The sequence below is a fragment of the Protopterus annectens genome, chromosome 10.part0 (genome assembly GCF_019279795.1).
Source record: "Protopterus annectens isolate FY-2018-M chromosome 10.part0, PAN1.0, whole genome shotgun sequence".
Taxonomy (NCBI): Eukaryota; Metazoa; Chordata; order Ceratodontiformes; family Protopteridae; genus Protopterus; species Protopterus annectens.
The window spans coordinates 1,280,613,944-1,280,634,184 of record NC_056744.1 but is presented as its reverse complement, the minus strand read 5'-3'; positions in this window follow the sequence as shown (position 1 = coordinate 1,280,634,184).

Genomic DNA, 20,241 nt, shown 5'->3' with positions numbered 1-20,241 from the left:
TACAGGTAGCCTGAATTCCCTACCCACCACCACTTCTAAAAAACATCCAGATTTTTGCCTCATATTTTTGTTTTGTTCCTCATAAAATATGTGGTTTCTATGGCAAATCAGTGAATTATTGAATTCCCTAAATAATGGCAGGCATTTGAATTTCAGACAACATTCTTCAGAAAAAAACATGGTAACACAAAACCTTTCATTCTAGCAAGTTTATAAGTTTATAAGATCAATATTTGAAATCTTTCCCTATTTTAGGGCTGTAGTCCCCCATTATTGACTTTGTCCAGGTTTTTTCTGCTAAGAGGTTGAGAGCTGTGGAACTGAATTCACTGAATATGTGTGGGGGCTGTATTTCCCCATTATTGGCTTTGTCCAGGTGTTTAATGCTAAGAGGTTGAAAGCTATGGTGAGAACTATATTCACTAAATGCTAGTCATTTAAGATTCATTCTTCCTATCTTTCATGACACAGCTGATTTGGCATAGTGGTATGTTGTTCTGACTATAGTGCACAGGGGTCTGCCTTCAAGACTTGGCAGTGAAACGCATGGTGGTAACACAACACTTTAATTTCTAGCAACTTTCCAAGATTATACAAGCAATGCTTAAAGTGTGTCCCTGGTTTTGGGGCTTTTGTCCCTCCCCCCAATAAATTTTGGCTTTTTCCAGATTTCTTGTGCTGCAAAGTTGAGAGATACAGTTGAGTGTCGAGTGAGAAGCTGAGAGCTTCAGGGGTAGAGAAGTTTAATGCTGCTTATGATGGTGAGTCTGCTTGCATTGTTAATAGCATAACAGGTTGAATACTTGCTTTTGATGCAGAAAGCCATGGGTTCTACTCCCACACTATGTAGATGCATTGCTGATATTGTACTGTGTTGTATTTTAAATGGGTGGATGCTACAGTCCTGAGAATGTCCTCTTTGGCGGCGATAACTAGTAACTATGAACCTGTTATCAGCTTGTCATCCATTCCCTATTGCAATATCACTAGCTTATCCTTTTTTTAGTGTAACATAGGCAATTTATTCCTCAAAGGCAACAGGAACGCTATTTGTAGATGAAACAATGACATATAAAGTTGTTTGCTAGCAGCAACCTCTTCATTAGTTACAGATCTCTTTAACATGGAATTAGTTAGATGACTTTTATTTCTGCAGGGATTGTGTATATTTACTAATACTGGTGGATTGTAGAAGTTTGAAAAGACATGATGGAAATCTTCTAAATTGGGCAGTTTTGTCATTATTGCTGCATGCATTTTGTTTCATTGTTTACTGGAAAAATGTTCAAAACAATAAATTTAAAATGTCATCTAACAACTGTACTGTATTATACAAGGCATATAATTTAATACAATCAGGAAGGTGTATCAAAGAACACATGTATGTTTTGTGTGCAAGGGGCTTATGATTTGAAAACAGCTGCAGCCCAAAGTTAATCTTTATCTGCCAGTGGCCAGATGTATTTTCTTTGAATGTGGGTTTCAATGCTGTTTCAATGAATGTGAGTTTCAAGGACAGAGAAGTTTTAATGCTAAGACCATTTTAATTGTGAGACTGCATTGCTTTGTTTAGCCGATGTCTAGTAGTGTCTGTGCTGTAAAATGTAAAATAAAACTTTTAAATGAAATCCAAATCATCGTAGAGGTAAAGCAGTATGCACATTATAGTGTTTACAGTAAATGGGGGGGAAATAGCCAAGTAATGGGACATGGGAATGGCTGCAGGGGGGAGGGCTGTATATGGGGAGGCCCCATTCGACCATGATTTTATGAGGGGGAAGGGTGGCAAAGTCAAAGACAGCCCCGGGCGGCACAAACTGTAGCTACGCCACTGATCAGTAGGCCATGAAGAATGACTTCTAGAGGTCCTAGCAAACTATAATATTATTTTCCTAAGATTAGAATATTGCCTACCATTAAATGCCCTACTTTTACCATAAAACCCACATACTGCAAGTCACCGAAAACAAAATCTTAAGGTTCATCATCTCCTCCCTTCCCAGTGAACATCATTGCTATACATAAAAGAAAATGGTAAGCATTTACTACAGGATTTGGGTCTCTGGGGCCATATTTTGGTTGTCTGCTCTTCAGTTTGTGTTTGAAAGTTGATATCCCACAATCCCATTCAAGTGGGTGGGGTTACATAATTATTTATGCATATTTTATATTAATCAGCATACAGATTTGTATCTATTTTTTTATGGGCCTTTGTCCAGATTTTTGATGTTTCCAGGTTGAGAGGTATGATACTCCATGATTTCACAACCTCACACTTAGTCTATGATCCCTGATTCATGCTTGAATTCTGTTGTTCTAAGGATTACAGTTACAGTCCACAAACTTTCACTGAGCACTCATAAAATGTAGCAGTGCTAGTCATAAAGAATGACCACTAAAAGGAGAAAGGAAAACAAAAATGTTCAATATGCAGACAAATGTAGGGGAGTAGAGGTGTTGCAGAAATGGATAACTGATAAAGGAAATGGGTAAATGAAGACATGATCAAGCCGAATGAAAGTTGTTTGAAAGAACCAGTAGTGATGCTGGAATACTTAAAAGTGTTCCTAAAATTATGGGACCAACAATTTGCAATAACCCGTAGATAAAAATGCACTCTGAAAGAAGAAGCAGAATGATGAATATTGGAAATGTGGAAATAATGATACATAGCCAGTTGCTGTGTACTGCGAATCAAATATACTCCAAATATGGAAGGGAACAGTAGAGGAATGGAAAATAATCTACTGAATGAATCTGAAAAACATATGAGAATTGTGCCTTTTCTGGCTGTAATCCAAATGAAATAGGAAAACACAATAGTGCAGAAAGAAAACACTGATTATGGCAAGCATCAGATGTGAGGTCAGACGGTCAAGAGGAACACCTAACAAGGAATGGGTCAACAGTACAACTACAGTTAGTAGCTAGGTTAAATTTCCTTGGTAGTGAGGGAGATAGCTAATGGATTGATACAGTGCATTATCCATCGGACACAAAGGAGGATGATAACAGGAAGAGAGAGTAAAATAGTGAGGTTGGCAGGAAAGAGTAATACAGGGGATCTAAAACTGAAGAAGCACACTGGGAAAATCCAACACCAGGGTAAACAGGAAATGGGAGTTGACTGGAATCTTGCACTTTGAAGGGGTCATCTAAATGGGGCAAGACTGTACAATAAAATATAGTATTCTGAACATGTTCCAAACTTTTTTAAATTTCTTTAAGTCTTTTGAGTTTCTAATACCATGACAGGAATGGACCCGATTCCTAAGTCAAAGTATGATTAAAGTTCATGAAATTAGTATTGTTTCAATCTTTGATGTTAGCCAGAAGTGCTCTTCACAGCACCCACAATGTGCCCAGTAATGACTCCTTCAGCAATTCTTTACATGTATTGGTAACATATCCAAGTATGACTGTAAATTCTTTTTTTATAAGACTTGTTGCTCCTACTGCTATTGGAACTGTCTGGGTATCCCTCTTCCACATTGCCCTCATTTATGCCTGCAAACCCTGGTATTTTATGCCTTTGTGTCTCTCTGTACATAAGACACTGTAGTTACTGGATATGGCAATTTCAATGATCAATGCTTCTTTTGTCTTCTTTTCATGGACTACTATATCTGGTTTTCTCGCATCTATTTTTTGAACTGTTGGTAATGGGTTTTCCCATGTGATATAAACTTCATCATTTTCTGTAATGCTTTGTGGCTTATGTTTCCAGTGCTTTTCAGCTACCTCAATATTATAATGTTTGCACAATCTCCAATACAACACTCTTGCCACATTATGTCTTTCAGTGTACAATCCTTCTGCCATTAGTATATCGCAACTGGCAGCAATGTGTCTGACTGTTTCCAATTCTGTTTTACAAAACCCACATTTGTCTGTTTCTCCCATATGTTCAATGGACTTTGTTTGTAGTCCACTGTCGTGGGTAGCCAATATTAACATGTTACCTTTTGGTTTAAATTCACCTCTCCTTGACCATTCCTGCATTTGATTCTGATCAACATGAGGTTCTTCCAAGAGTTTCCTATAATTACAACTATATTTATGTATTTTCCACATTTCTTGCCTTCTCATCGGACCTTCACTCTATATTCTTTCCTTTGTTTTTGGCACATTCAGTTGATGCCTGATTTTTTAACTACTTCTGGTTTAATTTCCATTCCTGCTTGACACCGATACACTTCTGCTAAACTAAGCAGGGAAGTCATCTTAGACTTATTATCCTCATAGTTCAAAACTTTCACTACATTTGGGTCTTGTGAGGTCAGCAAATATGCATGCAGTCCCATAACTGCAGATCTATACATGTATATACCTCCTTCAGAACAGGGAATATATAGTCTTGGTAGGCACTGATTTTTTATAAATTATTTGGTGAACATGGATCATCCTTCTTGTTTACCTGTCTAACCTATCCAACACCTTTTGGGGCCAGTCAATAACTCCAAAACTGTAAATTAAAACAGGAAGAGCAAATTAGTTTATAGCTTGGACTTTGTTCCTACACGTCTAAGCTGTTTTCAGTACTAATTTTAGTCTTCTAAAATATTCCTTACTAAGTTTTATTCGCATTTGTTCATGTTTTATTGTTGATCAATTCCTAAGTATTTATGCACTCCAGTGCTGCAGCTTTTGTGCTTGAAAGGTTGCTTTTGCACATTTATCAAAACCAAATGGCATTCAGTTTTGACAGCTTGCAGCTGTACTTTTAGTTCTTCATCAGATGAACTGTATAGTTTTAAATCAACTACAAAAAGAAGATGAGAAGTTTTTACACTTTCCTGTTTTCTGGGAGCCAAATTGTAGCCATAACCTAATCTGCCAAGTAAGCAGCTTAATGGGTTAAGGGCAAGGCAAAAGAGCAGCGATGACAGAGAATCACTGTGGCTTTGACTTTTTATCCTTGGAATGATAATTTGTCATTTATCAAAATGGTTTGCTACTGTTTCATGATCACTGTAATGTAAACAAATGGAGTAGGATGTATTTTATACATTTTTAAGCACCCTTTTATCCATGAATGTGGGATACTGTAAAATGTAGTCTATCCATACCATACTTAGATCCTTCCCCTTTTACAGTTCTCCATTATGACTTTATTTAACAGCAAATGATCTTTTCGTTCCATATGACTTTCTTTTATTACCCTTTTGTTCTATTGCCATGATTAAGTTTTCTTCTAAATGACTATAAACGCTGTCGGCCTCAATTCCAGTATATAGTTTATACATCACCGGAAAGCAAATTATTGGTCTATAGTTTTTAGAATAGCTTGCAGGTTCACTCTTAAGTAGGAGCATTGTTTTTCCTGTTGTTAACCAGGCTGTTGTCTGTTTCGGGTGTGCATATAAATAGTTCTTAGTCATGGCTAAATGTTCATGAAAATATGTGAATACTTTTAGCCAGAAGTTAGGTATTGCATTTGGGCCTATGGTTCAATTAAGAGCTTTTCTTAACATAGTTTCAATCTCCCTGGCTGTTACTTCATCCCATTTCATATCCTGTACATTTGAACTTCTTATTCTTTCTTTTATTTCTTTTACTTCTTCCATTTAGCATCTTTGTTATGTTCCAAAGGATCTTCATACATATTTCTCGAAAAAAAAAAAAAAATATATATATATATATATATATATTTCTTTTTTTTTTTTTTTTTTTTTTTTTTTTTTTGGTGGTGGTGTGGTATTTCAGTTTCTTTTGCCCTGTTTCCCAATTCTCTATAAAACGTTTTGGGTCATCAATACATTGCTTATTTTGTACTTTTCCTTTATATTTATCTATATAGCTTCTAAGTTTTTCTTCCTGTGCTATTTTTAGTTTATTATTTGCAATAGTGCAAGATAGATCGTGATCTGTTCTGATACTGTGCATTGCTTTTATCATGTCTATTGTTCTCAGCATTTTTGTTGATCTTTTCCCTCTTCCATACTCTTCTAACAGTGACACTTTTTGTCTTAATTGCTTTATAGTTTTCTCTATTTGATATTTCCATGATGACGTTCAATTTCTCCCCTTCCTTTCCCTTACTACCTGTGTTTTTGTGGTAAGACTTTATCTGTTATTAATTTAGCTGCACAGTAATATAACCTATTTACTTCTGTTATGTTGCATGAATCTCTATTTACAGTCCTAATTATTGTGTTCATTTATTTCATCAGACTTCTAACTTTTTGGGATTTATTCACTTTCTGTAGTCTATTTCTTTAATTGATCTTAATATGTCTGTCCATCTCTATTAAATCAAGCAACTCTTCTCTTGGGTTATTTTCTTCTAAATTGAGGGCACATTCTTTGTTCTCCATTTCCTGCAGGCATTTTATAGAAAGTTCCAGAGCATCTTCCTGTGCCACATTCTCCTCAATTTTATCCTGTGTCATCCATTGCTCTTTCATATGAGAACTCACTGGCCTATCACTCCACAACATTGACTTCATTAGACACAGTTTCCTGTTCCTTCCCTTGCTGTGCAGCTCCAACTGAACAGTTATGCTAGTTTCCTATGGAAGACTCCAAAGTATCTTCATATGGCAATGGATCAGATGTTTCCCGCTCCACTGGTTTCTCTTTAATTTGGGGGTCCATTGCTCTATCCTGCGGTGAGGTTATCTGCATTCGATTTTCTACAAAAAATCCTTCATTTTTCAGGTAATCCATAATCTCAGTTTTTATTTCTTTAACTTCTCTATTACTAATCCCTTTTCTACTTTTCATCTTTGTTTTCTTATGTTTTGTATTGCAAATTTTCCATTTTCAGATGCCTTTGCCTGTATTTCTCTTCAAATATATAGTTGTTGTTGTCTTTTTGTATTGATTAGTTTTGCTTTCTCCTTTGCGTAAATATTGCACCATATTAAATCTCTTTCTCTTTCCCACATCCATATTTCTTCATGCACCTCCTGTTTCTCCTTAATTTGGGAACTCGTTGTTCCATCATGCTGTGATGTCACTTGTGTTAAACTTTATACGCTAAATCCTTCACTATGCAAGTATTCCATAACTTCAATTTCTATTTTTTTAACTTCAGCTTTACTAATATTCTGTTCTGCATTCCCTCTTTGTGATCTTATTTGCTTTACTGTGAAATTGTCCATATCTGGATACCTTTGCCTATATTTATTTTTGAATATCTTTGGGACTGCCTTTTGTGTGCTGATTAACTTGGCTTTCTCCTTTGCATACATATTGCACCATATCCGATCTCTCTTTCTTTCCCATGTCCATATTTCTTTTTTATACTTTTTAAAAGTCTCTAGATTTTGTTCATAATATTTTTGCACTTCCTTAGTTGCTTCCTTTTCCAAACAGCCCAAGGTTTCTTGGTCTATATAATGTTTTTCATAAATCTGTTGTATTAATGCGCGCACATTTTTATTTGAAGCTTCTGACAGTTTTTCTTGTGGAAGTATTTTTCTTTCCTCTAATTTCTCTTTTAATCTTTTTGTATATCTTCAGTCTGGAAATTCTGGGTTTCTTGCATAACAGTAACAGTACATAATTTCTTTATTATCCTCAATAGTCCACTCTATTGTCTTTATGGCTCTTTTTTTGGCTTATCAGTTTTTGTGATTTTTGTGGACTGCTACTTCCTTCTGCAATGGGGGGGGGGATCCTCCCCCTGGGCCTGGCCTATCTCCATTGTAGGAATATTTCCATGTCTTGAGGATTCTATACTGTCATTTTTTTCCAGTCCTGTGCATCCAGCTATCTTTTTTTATTTTTTAACCTACTTCTATCCCTGATATATGCTATATAAAATACATATATCAGTGCCGTCTTGGTGAGATTTTGTGAAAAATAGGGTCCACCTGGTGAAGGTACTCACCAAGACTTGAGGATGAATTCAGTTCCAGCAATACTACTCTCCTTCGCTTGCTGACTTATCCTTTCTCCATTCGGAACCAATATAGCATGGACATGCAGGTTAAGACTCTATTAGGAGGCAGTGGTCATGCCACTCTGTGATTTAAAGTAGGTGAAAGACTATAACAAAAATACAAAAGTAATGTGTGGAGTTTTAGAAGAGTGGACTATGCTGTACTTGAGAAGAATGCAGGAATGACTGAAGAGGCTGGCAACAAGTTAAGATAATAAACAAGCTGTGATATTGGGTCAGGAATGGAGTACTCAGGACAATGCATAAGGGTATGAGGAAAAGAAGACACAAAATGACTGAAAAGACACATTACAAGAAGACTAACAAAAAATTAACAAAAACTGAAAGGATGGAAAATGTTAAAGCTGAAATGGTTTTTAGCAAAAAGATCAAGAAGGGAAGCAAGATTTTTCAGATGCATAGCAAATAGAAGAAGTGGAGGAACAGAACTCACAAGGCTTTACAGAGATGGAAGGGGAAACATAGAATGCTGAGAAAAGCAAAAGTTATAAATGAATACTTTGCTTCAATCTTCAGAAAAAAGAAAGAAAACTAGGAGGGTAAATGGTTGGAGAGAAGTGAGGGAGAATGTGGACAGCAATGCCCAGACACAAGAACAGAAAGTGATGAGATTCAGTTGGAAGTTACTGACAGCTCTTAGGGAAGATAACACATACGTACCAGATATACTGTCTCCTGTAGTCCTCAGAAATGTGGTCAGTGTGTTGGTAGACATCCTAATAGAGGTCTTCAACCAAAAGATCACTTGTTTCGCAGAAGTGGTAAAGAATTGGGCAACATCAATTGAGGTACCCATGTACAAGGGGAAATCAGAACAAATTCAAGGAATTTCACGTCATTTAGCTTAACAACAGTGGCAGGAAAAGCTGTACAGAAAGTCTTGAGGGAAAGTCGGTAGTTACTCTAGTAGACAATGATCTACATAAGAAAAAAATCAAAATGGGTTCATGGCCAGAATAAGCAGTTAATAAAGTCATATCCAATTTTGTGGTTCAGTAGCAGTTTAACCTGACAGGAAAGTACTGCTAGGCATAGTCTTCCTAATCTTCAGCAAGACTTTTTGTCTCTGTCCTGCACAGGATGATCTCAGGAAAGCTAGACATCTGTGGATAAGACCATTACTAAGGAACTGCACAGCTGCTTGGCTGAATTGTAGAACTCAGAGGGTTGTGAAGTAGAGGGACAGTGTCAGGAGTTTAGAAAGTGACTAGCAGAGTACCACAGCAATCTGTTCTGGGTTTGGTACTTTTCAGCATGTTTGTCTCAGACATATCTGAGAGAACAAAGAACAGGATTAATCTGTCTGTTGCTGACACAAAGATATGTGCAACAGTACAGGATGGGAGGAAGAGTTTAGTGAAGGATTTAGGAAAGTGAACAAGTAGGGAGAAAAGGGGCCACTGAGTTTCAATGTAAACAAATACAAACTATTACACCATGACCACAACACTGGTGTGAAATACCAGCTAGGAGGGGTGGAATTGAGGGCAACAGAGCAAGAAGAGGGTGGTAATGTTGGTCATACCTGGACTTGACCACCAGGAGCAGAGTGAAATGGCAAGGGCAGCAGCAAAGATAATGCTGTGCTGTGTCCTCAGTGGTAGTTTCCAGAACTAAAGAGGTAAGTCTTCCACTGTAGTGGGCCTTGATCAGACTACACCTTATGTGCTCCTTGCAGTTCTACGGATCATATAATGAAAAGAATATGAAGGATTTCAGAGGAAAGCTACAAGAAAGATCCATGGGATGAAGGGTAAGAAATATGATCTATGCAAACATGAATTAAAGCTCTTCTTACATGAAACCAGAAAAGGCAGAAGGGGCATGATATTGGTTTATAAGACCATGTCAGAGTGATATGCAGATGTCATTCTGTATAGGAAGGCCAGAGGGTGATGTTGGGAGCACAGCCAGAGGATAGTAAGGATTAATCTGGATCACTGAAAGTAGAGTTTCACAGGCAGGGTCATGTTGGTGGAAAGGGAATCCACGTCAGCACTGAAAATGTCAGGGAACATGTAGAAAATTGTAGGGTACAAGCAGGGCCGGCCTTAGCTGAAATGGCACCCTAGGCGAAGTAGTGCTCTGGTGCCCCTTAAGCCCCACTCACACTATGCTCAAGGAACACTCCTATTTGAGACACTCCCACAAAAGCCACTCAGGTCACTCCCACAAAAAACACTCCAGTTCTTTCAATTTTTAAATGCATGAAAAATCAGTCATACTGTAACAGATACCTTGTAGTGTAGTTAAACCTCAAGTGAAGGTGAATTCTCCTTAATAAACTTGCTTGATCTGTTGCTGCTGTAAAGATTTTATCTGCAGTCATGACAGAGTAATAACACTGCTTTTTACAAGGTGCATAACACATGTGGTACAGTGACTCTTAAAAACAAATAAATCAGTAAAGTCATTCTCAAAGCAGAGCAGAATCTCAACAGCTTGTTACAAATTTCTGAGTGTTAGCAACTCTTTACGAAAACTAAAAATGGTGCAGTACGAGAAAAGACTCAAACCATAAAAAAAAAACTGCACTGTAACTCTACGTTAACACAAATACAAGTTTGAATTCAAAATACAGTTCAGAGAGAGAAACTAATCTTTGTCAATACTGACTGACTGCATTCTTTGAGTCATGATACCTCAGCAGCACACAACAGCATTTTGAACAAATTCAAGTGCTTGCATGCTATGTTATTTTCTGGCTAGCTTAATTATCTTCTCCAAGAAGGAGATTTTCCCGACTGAAACATAACATTTAAAACTTCTGCAGAAAGTTAATACCTGAATCTTTATTTTTATTAAATAAAGCACTGTAGAACAGACTAGAACTCACACCACAAGTTCCAGGCCAGATGAATTCACTCAGTTTAGTACACAAGCTGATTTATTAAAAATAAAAAATAATTTCTGCAGCAAAACTTCAAACTTATACCATTAACAAAACTTGTGGTGTGAGGTCTTTATTTTTACTAGTTCATTTGTTACCTGGCAAGATTCATGAGGTACAGCTGTTGAGAAACAACCGCACTATAGATTACCTTGCGATTCTTGCTAGCAACAAAAGAACTAATAAAAATGAAATCAATTACCAACTTTTTTACCAGAATGGATACCTAAAAACAACAAGCTGAAAAACTAGAAAAGTTATTACTGATTTTCCCAGCAGCTTGCATAACTACATCTAAAGCAAGGACTACCTCACAAATCTAACCCAGATAAAAGTGATGGTGCTTCTAAAACAGAGGACCATGAGCCACACCAGGTTTACCCAGCCACCACTGAACATGCAGTCTAAGCCAGATCTGACACTGTCTATGACACAAACACATACATACATGGTACACACCACATTACATACATGTGTGAACGCTGTCGCAGAAAGGTATACCACTCACACATATACACGTTTACAACTCCAGAATGTCTTGGACGTTAAAGGTTGTCTCATCTGCACAGAGCAAAACACAGCCAGTAAACAGCACATAAGGGTCATTTCCACACATAAAATGTTTTTCTCTGACAAAAAAAAAATCGTCGGAGCACATCATGTCATTTGGTGGTGGTGGGGGGGGTTGCATGCCTATTAAACCACACAGCCTCAGATACACAGCTCAACACACTTCTCCCAAAGTAATCCATTTTAGGAGGAATGCAGCGAAAACTTGAGTCAAAAATCTATGTATTATACCACAGCTCTCAACCTTCCATCTTCAAAATAAACATTATCTCTTAAAATGTGGGAAAAATGGCAAAATATGGAACACTTGCAAATAGCTTGCTTACAGCTTCAACTAGGAAGCTCACAGGGTGGTTAAATGTGATTTTACTTATAGTTCTTTTGATGGATTAATAAGATTATTTTTTATTTCCCAGTTACAAACATTGACAATACTGAATGTGTGACAGATTCTTTCACTGTGAAATTTCAAGGAAGGTGAAGTTTTTAAGATCATTAAATGAGAAACGCTCTTGGTAATGAATTACACTTGGGAGGTATGACTGCAAAAGAACATTACACAAAACTATCGATCGTTCACAGAAAAGCATCATTTACTAATAATGGGCAGACTGCAACCTTTAAAGCAAAAAAGTATTTCCAGATTTACAAACCTCACTCTCCAAAGCATCACTATACAAGTCATTCTCTTTATTTATCACATCTATCTACAACTAAATAAACTAGTACGATAAATGGGGAGGAAGGGGGCAAAACAGCTTCATCATGTTTACATTTGTACAACCCCCAGTACCAAAGTCCCACAGAAAAACTAAGGACCATTTATTACTGAATGTAATTTCACCTCTCTCACACATTATCTCTACAGTACCAACTAGCTGACGGTTTATACAAGTGCGACTCACCTACTAACTAAACCACATGAAAAATATTCCCATTTGTAGCCACCAAAGAGCACAATCAAATATGTTAAGCATTAATCAAACTAAAATCTTACCAGCAAAACAGCAACATTAAATAACACACGACAACATAAAACTACAGAGAAGTAGCTAGTACTGCTTACTGCTCTTCCTCTTATTACCCTAGTCCTAGAAACAACTTCCGGGTAGTTTGGGAACTTACAGGCAGTGAGTTCTGCAGCTATTTCTATTAATCTTTAGCCGTACATTTAGTCCTGGCTGAACCAATCGAGCTCTGTCAGTTTTAATTATAGACAGATATTCACATGGGCCCTTAGGAATCTGTCATACATAATGCAATTTTACTGTTGTATAAAACTGAATACACTCTTCTGTTGCTAGGTATACAAAAATCATATAGCAGAGTCTATATGCATAGTCACTTGATACAAGAAAACACCAAAAAAAGGTTATAGTTGTTGGATCGTTGTCAAGAGAAAGTTAACCTATGAGTGTCATTCTTAAAACTTAAGAACTGTTAATCTGTGCATGTTTGCATGGCAGGATTAAAAATGACGGTCTTCATTATTATTAGCCTTAGAAGTTTGTAGAATTTTTTTCTTGTGTTTATCTGGTTGGTAACTGGTTCTACGTGTGTTAAACACTTTCTGAATTAAGTGTTTACTTGAGGGCAACTGTTCTACACCTAAATGAACAAGGTCAGCATGCCCTGTTATGTACTCACATATCTATCTACAAGTTCCGGACTTCTAGCTTTTAATTTTCAAGCCTGCCTTTCATTCGCTTAAAAAAAAAAATAATTAAAAAGCAAGTCACGCCCCATACTGAGTTTTTGCCTACCCTAACAGGGAGTAATTGGCTTTCCGGAGCTCAAGTAGTCTGGACTTACCTTAAGGCAAGCAAAGCACATGAAAATGGCAAAAAAAAAAGTTGCTCTTTGTCATCCACGTGATGAAGAGAACTAGGATGCTGATGCATGCACATAAAGAGATCAGGATCCGGAAGTAAATAAAGCCATTAGATCCACTCGCCTCTATCACATTAATAAAGAAAGGGATAAGAAGCGGGTGTGATCAGAGTTTTATACCATCGATTGGAGCAGTAGCCAGGGACATCAATGGTACGAAAGCATCACTGATTGGATGCTTTAAATAGTGCTCAATAATAGCAGCCACTGACTGATCACATAGATGCAGGGGGGAGGGAATGGAAGAACACATTAGGGGGCTGTGCTATGTGCTGTGACATCATGCTTTGGATTATGGAAGTGGGGGAGGGTGTAAATGCTACAGCATGGGCGGTGAGGTGGAGAAAAATGTAAATTACCTTAAGAAGTGCAGAAAAGCAAGAAGATTAAAATTGCGCCCTTTATGAGGCCGGCCAGTACGGCGCCCTAGGCAGTTGCCTAGTTCGCCTCTGCCTAAGGCCGGCCATGGGTACAAGGTACATATTTGGAGAATGTATGATATTAAGGCATGTTATCCCTCTGCCATCCAGCAGATAAAATGCAATAAAATGGTGGGTGGAGGAGAAGGGAGTGAAAAGCCATACAGCAAAACATTTGAAACAAATCCAAGAATGGTGAGTTAGCAAGGTAGCCTAAGCATGGTCTCTATCTTTAAGATGACAGGGGGGTTAGGACAAATTGTTAAAGAAATTGAGAAGAGTGAGAAAATTTTGCAGAATGCATTTATGTAAAGAAGAATGGAGGAAAGAAAGGGGAAAAAGTTCAAAAAAGGATTAGGAGATCTCAAAAGACTTAGGGGGAATTCAGTAAAGCCTACACATTTTTTTGTGTACACATCGCGCCACAATGTGTATATGAGCGCAAACATTTTTAGAGTCAGTAAGCGTCGCTTAGTGGCCGCAAGAATGCACAAACAGCGAAACTTCCATGCAATGCAAATTTTTGCTTAAACAGGTGAATATTATGCAAATGAGGCATGTGGAGTGATCTAACAAGGCGAAAGCCATCTGTGTAGACTCTGTGGCTATGTCCATAGTGTATGCAAAAATTGTCCATGTACAGGAGTCTACACAGAACAGGATGCAAAAGTCTGCAAATATGGACATAACCTCCCTGAAAATAGTAGATCACATACATACATGTGCAAAACATACAATGTAGATGTTTGTAAAAGAAGGGGATATATAAAATTAATAATACTTTTTTAATAATATTCACATTTGCCCTTAAAAAAAGGAACTGTTGATTGGGTGCTTTATCTTGAAAAAGTCTCTGAATGAACAGAGATGAAAGTGCTTGATTTATTGCTGATTTATTGCTGCTATTCAACATATTTTATCAACTTATTTTATTATTTTTCCGCAAATAAAGTGCTCTTTGAGTTAAACGATTTGGTTGCTGTCCTGCATCTGCTGCTGTGGAGTTTGTCTTGGAGTTTCTAGTTTCATTTTGCTGAACATCTATAATGTAATTTTCACAAATGACCCTGCATTGGGTGTGTACAATGGTGCATTTGTGCGGTTACCCAGCTTACATGACTAAGATCCGTGTAGATTCCAAGCTGTCAACATAGGTATGTATGCAAATGAGGTTCCTTTGTTGAATTGCTGAAAGGAGCAGCCATGTCATCACATCCACTTTATGTAGGCTCCTACATGGTTTTGATACTCCCACTGGATGTGGATGACATCAGGGAGGTTGTCCTGTTAATTTTAGGATTTTTTAGTGCTCAGCATGCATGTTTGTGCAGTACACCACATAGCTTAGCATGTTCGCACGAGCAGACTACCCACGTGACAGTGATGATGTAGGCATCTGTCAGAACTAGATATATTCAATTAATGATATATACTTTTGTATATGCTATGGTGCGAGATATGGAACATAGCACCATGTCATGCAAAAAATTAGGGCCTTTAAATCATGACAGTTACATCTTAGGCAGGTTAACTGCATTATAATTAGCCAATCCCACATGGTGGACCTACAGCAGAACTGTATAAAGTATGCATACACCCTACATTCTGATTTTCTGTCAGTAGTCTGAACCATTGGAGTAGAGACTTGGAAATTTTAACTGAGATAATGGTAGGGTCTGCTGCAGCTATTCTACATCGTATGTGCTAGAGGCTGAAGTCAATGCTGCTAGTGATACTGACACTAGGCCTAGCATGAGAAGGAGAAGAGTGTTCAGGCCCAGGGTAACCTTACAGGAGCTACATGAGCTGGAGATTGTACAGTGCTACAGGGTGGACAAGGACATATTACAAGAGCTCAGTGAGCTCTGCCTCTCTCAACTCAGAGCCAGAGCTAACAGATATCAGTGTGACTCACGTAATCACCTATCCCTAATATGTTTGATTTTGTGTTTTGCCATAAGAGTTTGACCGTTGAGACAGTGGTGCATTAGCTATTATGTGTACTGTGTTCAGCAGAGGTAGCATTATGTGTAGCATGCTTGTGTTTCTGTTTGTGAGGTGTCTGGTGTCCAGGTATGTTTCTGGTATGGATCTCTGCAACAGTTTGAGATAATGCCATTAGCACTAGATTAGTATTACTGCTTGTGTATACATTACAACAGGCCATGGTTAGGCAGTGGCCTGACTGATGCTTGCATGTAACATGTTATTGACTTCATGGTGTCATTCTAAGGTTAAACAGTACCTGACAGTGTGTGTGATAACATTGTAAATTGAGTACACTGCCTTGCCAAGCTTGTGGCACCTGCATGAACTATAATGCTGTTATTAGGCATGGTCGCAATAGCATACTTATAAATGTGACAATGTACATCTCTAGCAAAGTAAAGGGTTGTGCTGCTACACCCTTGGGGTTCTTGGCCTCAAATGCACTCTCTGTAGGCACTCTTTGCAGTGAAGATGTGCATGTCAGTGCATGCACAGAAAACTTGTCCAACTTTGCTGTCATTACTTTAGCCTTGCAAGTCTACAATGTCCGCCAAACTACCAGACAGCAAATGTATGTTGTGTGAAATGATATGGGAACACAGCTTAGTGTTCTGGGAATATAAATGTACTGTATGACATACCTGGGACATGTGGGAAGGACAGAGACATTGCCTAAAAGTGGGCACCTGTCTGCAGTAGGCCTCACATCCATGTCATGCAGATCACCACCAATATACTGTTGAAGACCAGGTTGCATGAATTGCTGTGAAACTGTCACATAATATGGATCACTGCTGCTATGGAGCATGGTAGTGCAACCTTGGACATCTATGTCACCTGAAACTTAATGTTATATTGTGATGCAGCAGCTGTTCTCATAATCACCATCAGGTCAGTTCCTTAATCAAATGCTATGAGCCTCAGAACCCAAGGCATAATACATGCAAATATCAAATGATTGGTCTTCTTTCTAATTAAGGTATCTACCGGGAAAAGGCTACAACAAGCCTACAGAGCCTTGCATCATGTGTAACAAGTGTGTGGATCAACAAACAGGCTGTGGCCCACTTCCTATCTTGAGCTTTGTGCTATAGTTTTGCTTCTGGTGAGAGACAAAGAATAGGAGCTTTGTATCCCACCACAGTCAGGCCATGTTGAGACCAGCATTAGTAGTAGCCAGGCATCAGCAATTCAGGTGACTCCCTTCTTTTCAGCATTCTTCATAAGGTAAATCCTCTTTTTCAGTATGCACTGCTTGATTAGTGGGTAACTTCAGAATAACTGCCTCAATACGCCATCCTTAACTTTACAGGAAACAGGTATTATTTTTCCCTCCAGTGTTTGGAAGTGTTTTGTACAGAACCAGACACCTTGGGTGACATTTTTCTCAGACGCCATGATAGCGTTAACTCCAATACCGAGTTGCACACAGGTCAACTAGAATCCACTGTCAAGCATTGTCCCTATAGTCGTGGAACAGATACTTGTGACATTGAGTGATATTCTCAATACAACTGTTTAATCAATAATAAAGGATCTGTTGCCATGAATATGAGGATTCCCACTGTGACCGATACCACCCTGGTGGATATGGGCATTCTGAGACAATATAGAAATTGCGCCATATTTACCGACAACCACTTCATTATCAAACAAACTGATATGTTATGTTAGAGATGTATACACACAATGTCACTGGAGGCAAAGCTCTCACATAAAAGTGCTCCTAATGTCAATAAGGTAGTCATTGGTACACACGCCACACCCATCACACAAAATCCAAAGCAGACATGAGCTGAGTCACTGACATGTAACCTACATAAATCACAAACACCTCATAGTGGAAGTCTAGATAAGAAATCCCCTCATCAGCCCCATATGCACTCTGTGAAAACAGCACACATATCAACATATAGGGCAACATGTAATGGAGGACCAGCCTATAAGTCCATAAGTTAAGCCAACACAAAATCCAACATTCTAGTCATTGTGGACTTCATGCAAATGAGGAGCTGTCATTGAATCCTACACTGACACAAATGTTCTTCAGGAAGGGCTGACACAGACATACAATTGTTGTCAGAGCCATGGACTAACACTAAATACCAAGAAATGCACAACACTGTCCTTTGGAAAGTCATCCACCACTGGTAATTATCGTATTGCCAACACATCTCGAGCAGTTGACCAGGTAGTCAGTGACTTATGGACACAGATAATGATCTAGCCTTTGACTGTCACATGTCTGTAATATTGTCTGTTATATCATTCTATGTTGTGCAACCTATAAACAAAGGTATGGCATGTAAATCCAAGGGGGCTATTGTTCCACTGTAATTGGCATTCATCTCAGACCTATCATTAGTGCAATGCCACCTTTGGTATATAAGTAACCAGGCATATTGGACAACTGTAACATCCACAGAGGCTCTTGAGTGCAGCACTACATGGTGTACATAACATGTCCTATGCAGATCATGTCAAGGCCCTATCCATGTAGTCTGTCTCCTACATGCTTTGGTGTGGAGGTGTATGCTTGCCATACAGGGGAGTGTCAGACCCCACTGTGGACCTCTTGCATATCGTTGAAATAAGTAACACCAGAATTACCTGTTCTACAGACCTACACCTTGCCTGTAGTATATAAGGAGATGCTGGAGATACAGGTATGTAACCCAGAGACTACACCCTACATGGAACAGGTTCCCCATCCATGTAAAGCAGAGTTTTGCCCTAATACAAATCAAGTGCAAGTTACACAATTGGATGGGGATCAAGGCAATCATACCTGCTTGTAGACCAATGTCTCTGATGGACACAGGGAAATTGTGGATGGTTCAACCCTCATGCCCCAGCTTGTAGATGTTTCAGCTCCCAAATCCCTGTGTACATTTATCAATGGTATCAGACCTTGACAGTGTTTACGGAAACATGGCTAAGCTTAAAGAAGCCCTTGTGTTCATTAGCCTATTAAATACATACGAACCTATGAACCCCAGAATCTATACTGTGTTACCTTTCTGATGACATTTGTCTTCGGTGTTGACATTCAATTCTGCTCTTACGTTGACAGGTTTATTGTAGATTTGTACCCATAGGTGTGTCCTACACAATCCTGAAAGTGAAATGCAAACATTTTCATGTGGCACTTGTCATTGTGTGACTACACAGCCATTACAGCAGCATCCATCATAATGTACACACATTATAGTATAGTCATTATAAATGGCAAAGTACAAATTCTAAAGTAGACCAGTACAAGTAGCATGTCAAAAGCAACAATGGATGAAACAAATTTATATTAATGTAGATAGTCACCTGGTGCATTAGATACATAGCTTTATTTCCCTGCATCCATGAGAATGATGATATGGATGTGGCACAGGTATCATCACTTACACAGGGTGTTGTGTGGGGGTTCAGGAGGCATTGGCTGACCAAATAGGTTAGCAAGCTTGTGTGTGAGTAAGGAAGGTAAGCAGGCAAGATGGACCATGGAATTGTGGTGTGTTTGTCTGTATGTGACCCAAATGTGAAAGTGGTGTGTGAGTGTCTGCATGAACACAACCAAGTTCAGTGCTAGCCCTACATGTCTGTATGTTGGGTAGCTGTGCATGGTAGACAGTTCATTGTTTCCACCCCCAGACGTGTGAACTGGCTATGTCAGGAGTTGCACTGCAACCTCCATGCCCAAGGTCAGATGCGGTGCTACTACCTGATGGTGACTTCTGTCTGCTGGGAAAGTGTCCTCCATAGGAGCACCCAGGACCAGGAACTCATAGCTTGCCATGTCTGGGTGTGGACAGTACATTTTTCTCTGGAGAGCTGGATGTACTGCCACTATGGGAGCGTGATTGTGCATGGCCACATTGACTCTCAGCAGATGTAGTTGCTGACCTAAGTCCACAAGGCAGACGCTAAACTCCAACCAGATGTTCCATCACAGACAATGTATGCTCCAAGACAGATAGTGTGCTATCTGTCTCAGACCAATGTCTTTCCACTTCATCAGTCAACTGTTCCAGGGTATCATCAACACAGTGGATGCAGTCACAGATCTCAGACTGTGCTGCATCCATAACTCTGAGTACTCATCTGGAGTTCCTTTCTGAACATGCCTGTGCCTCCATGATGGCCCTAAACATATGTTGAGTGACACAAGATGAGACACCTGCAACAGGTGGTGAAAGAACATCAGGCCTCCTACATGCACCCCTATCAATCTGCCTGTGTGGAACCTCGACAACTGTTTGACTGTGGCCACTGTTGACAGTCACTGCAGCCACAATAGCCACACTTTGATGTCCCCATCTTCTAACTGTCCAATATCTCTGGCCACTGGGGACTGGGTATGTGTGGGCATACTGGCTGTGTAAGGTGATAATGAGGGGGGATGAGAGATGTCAACCTTTGTGTCACATTCAGCCCCTGCAACCCCCAGCTATGCCTCACTTTGGCCACCATCATCATCACAGTCTGAAGAGACACTGACATCAGGTTGTGAAGGGGACAAAGACCAACCTCCCTGGTCACCTGTGATAAAAAGGGAAAAGCATTATTTTAACACCTGCACT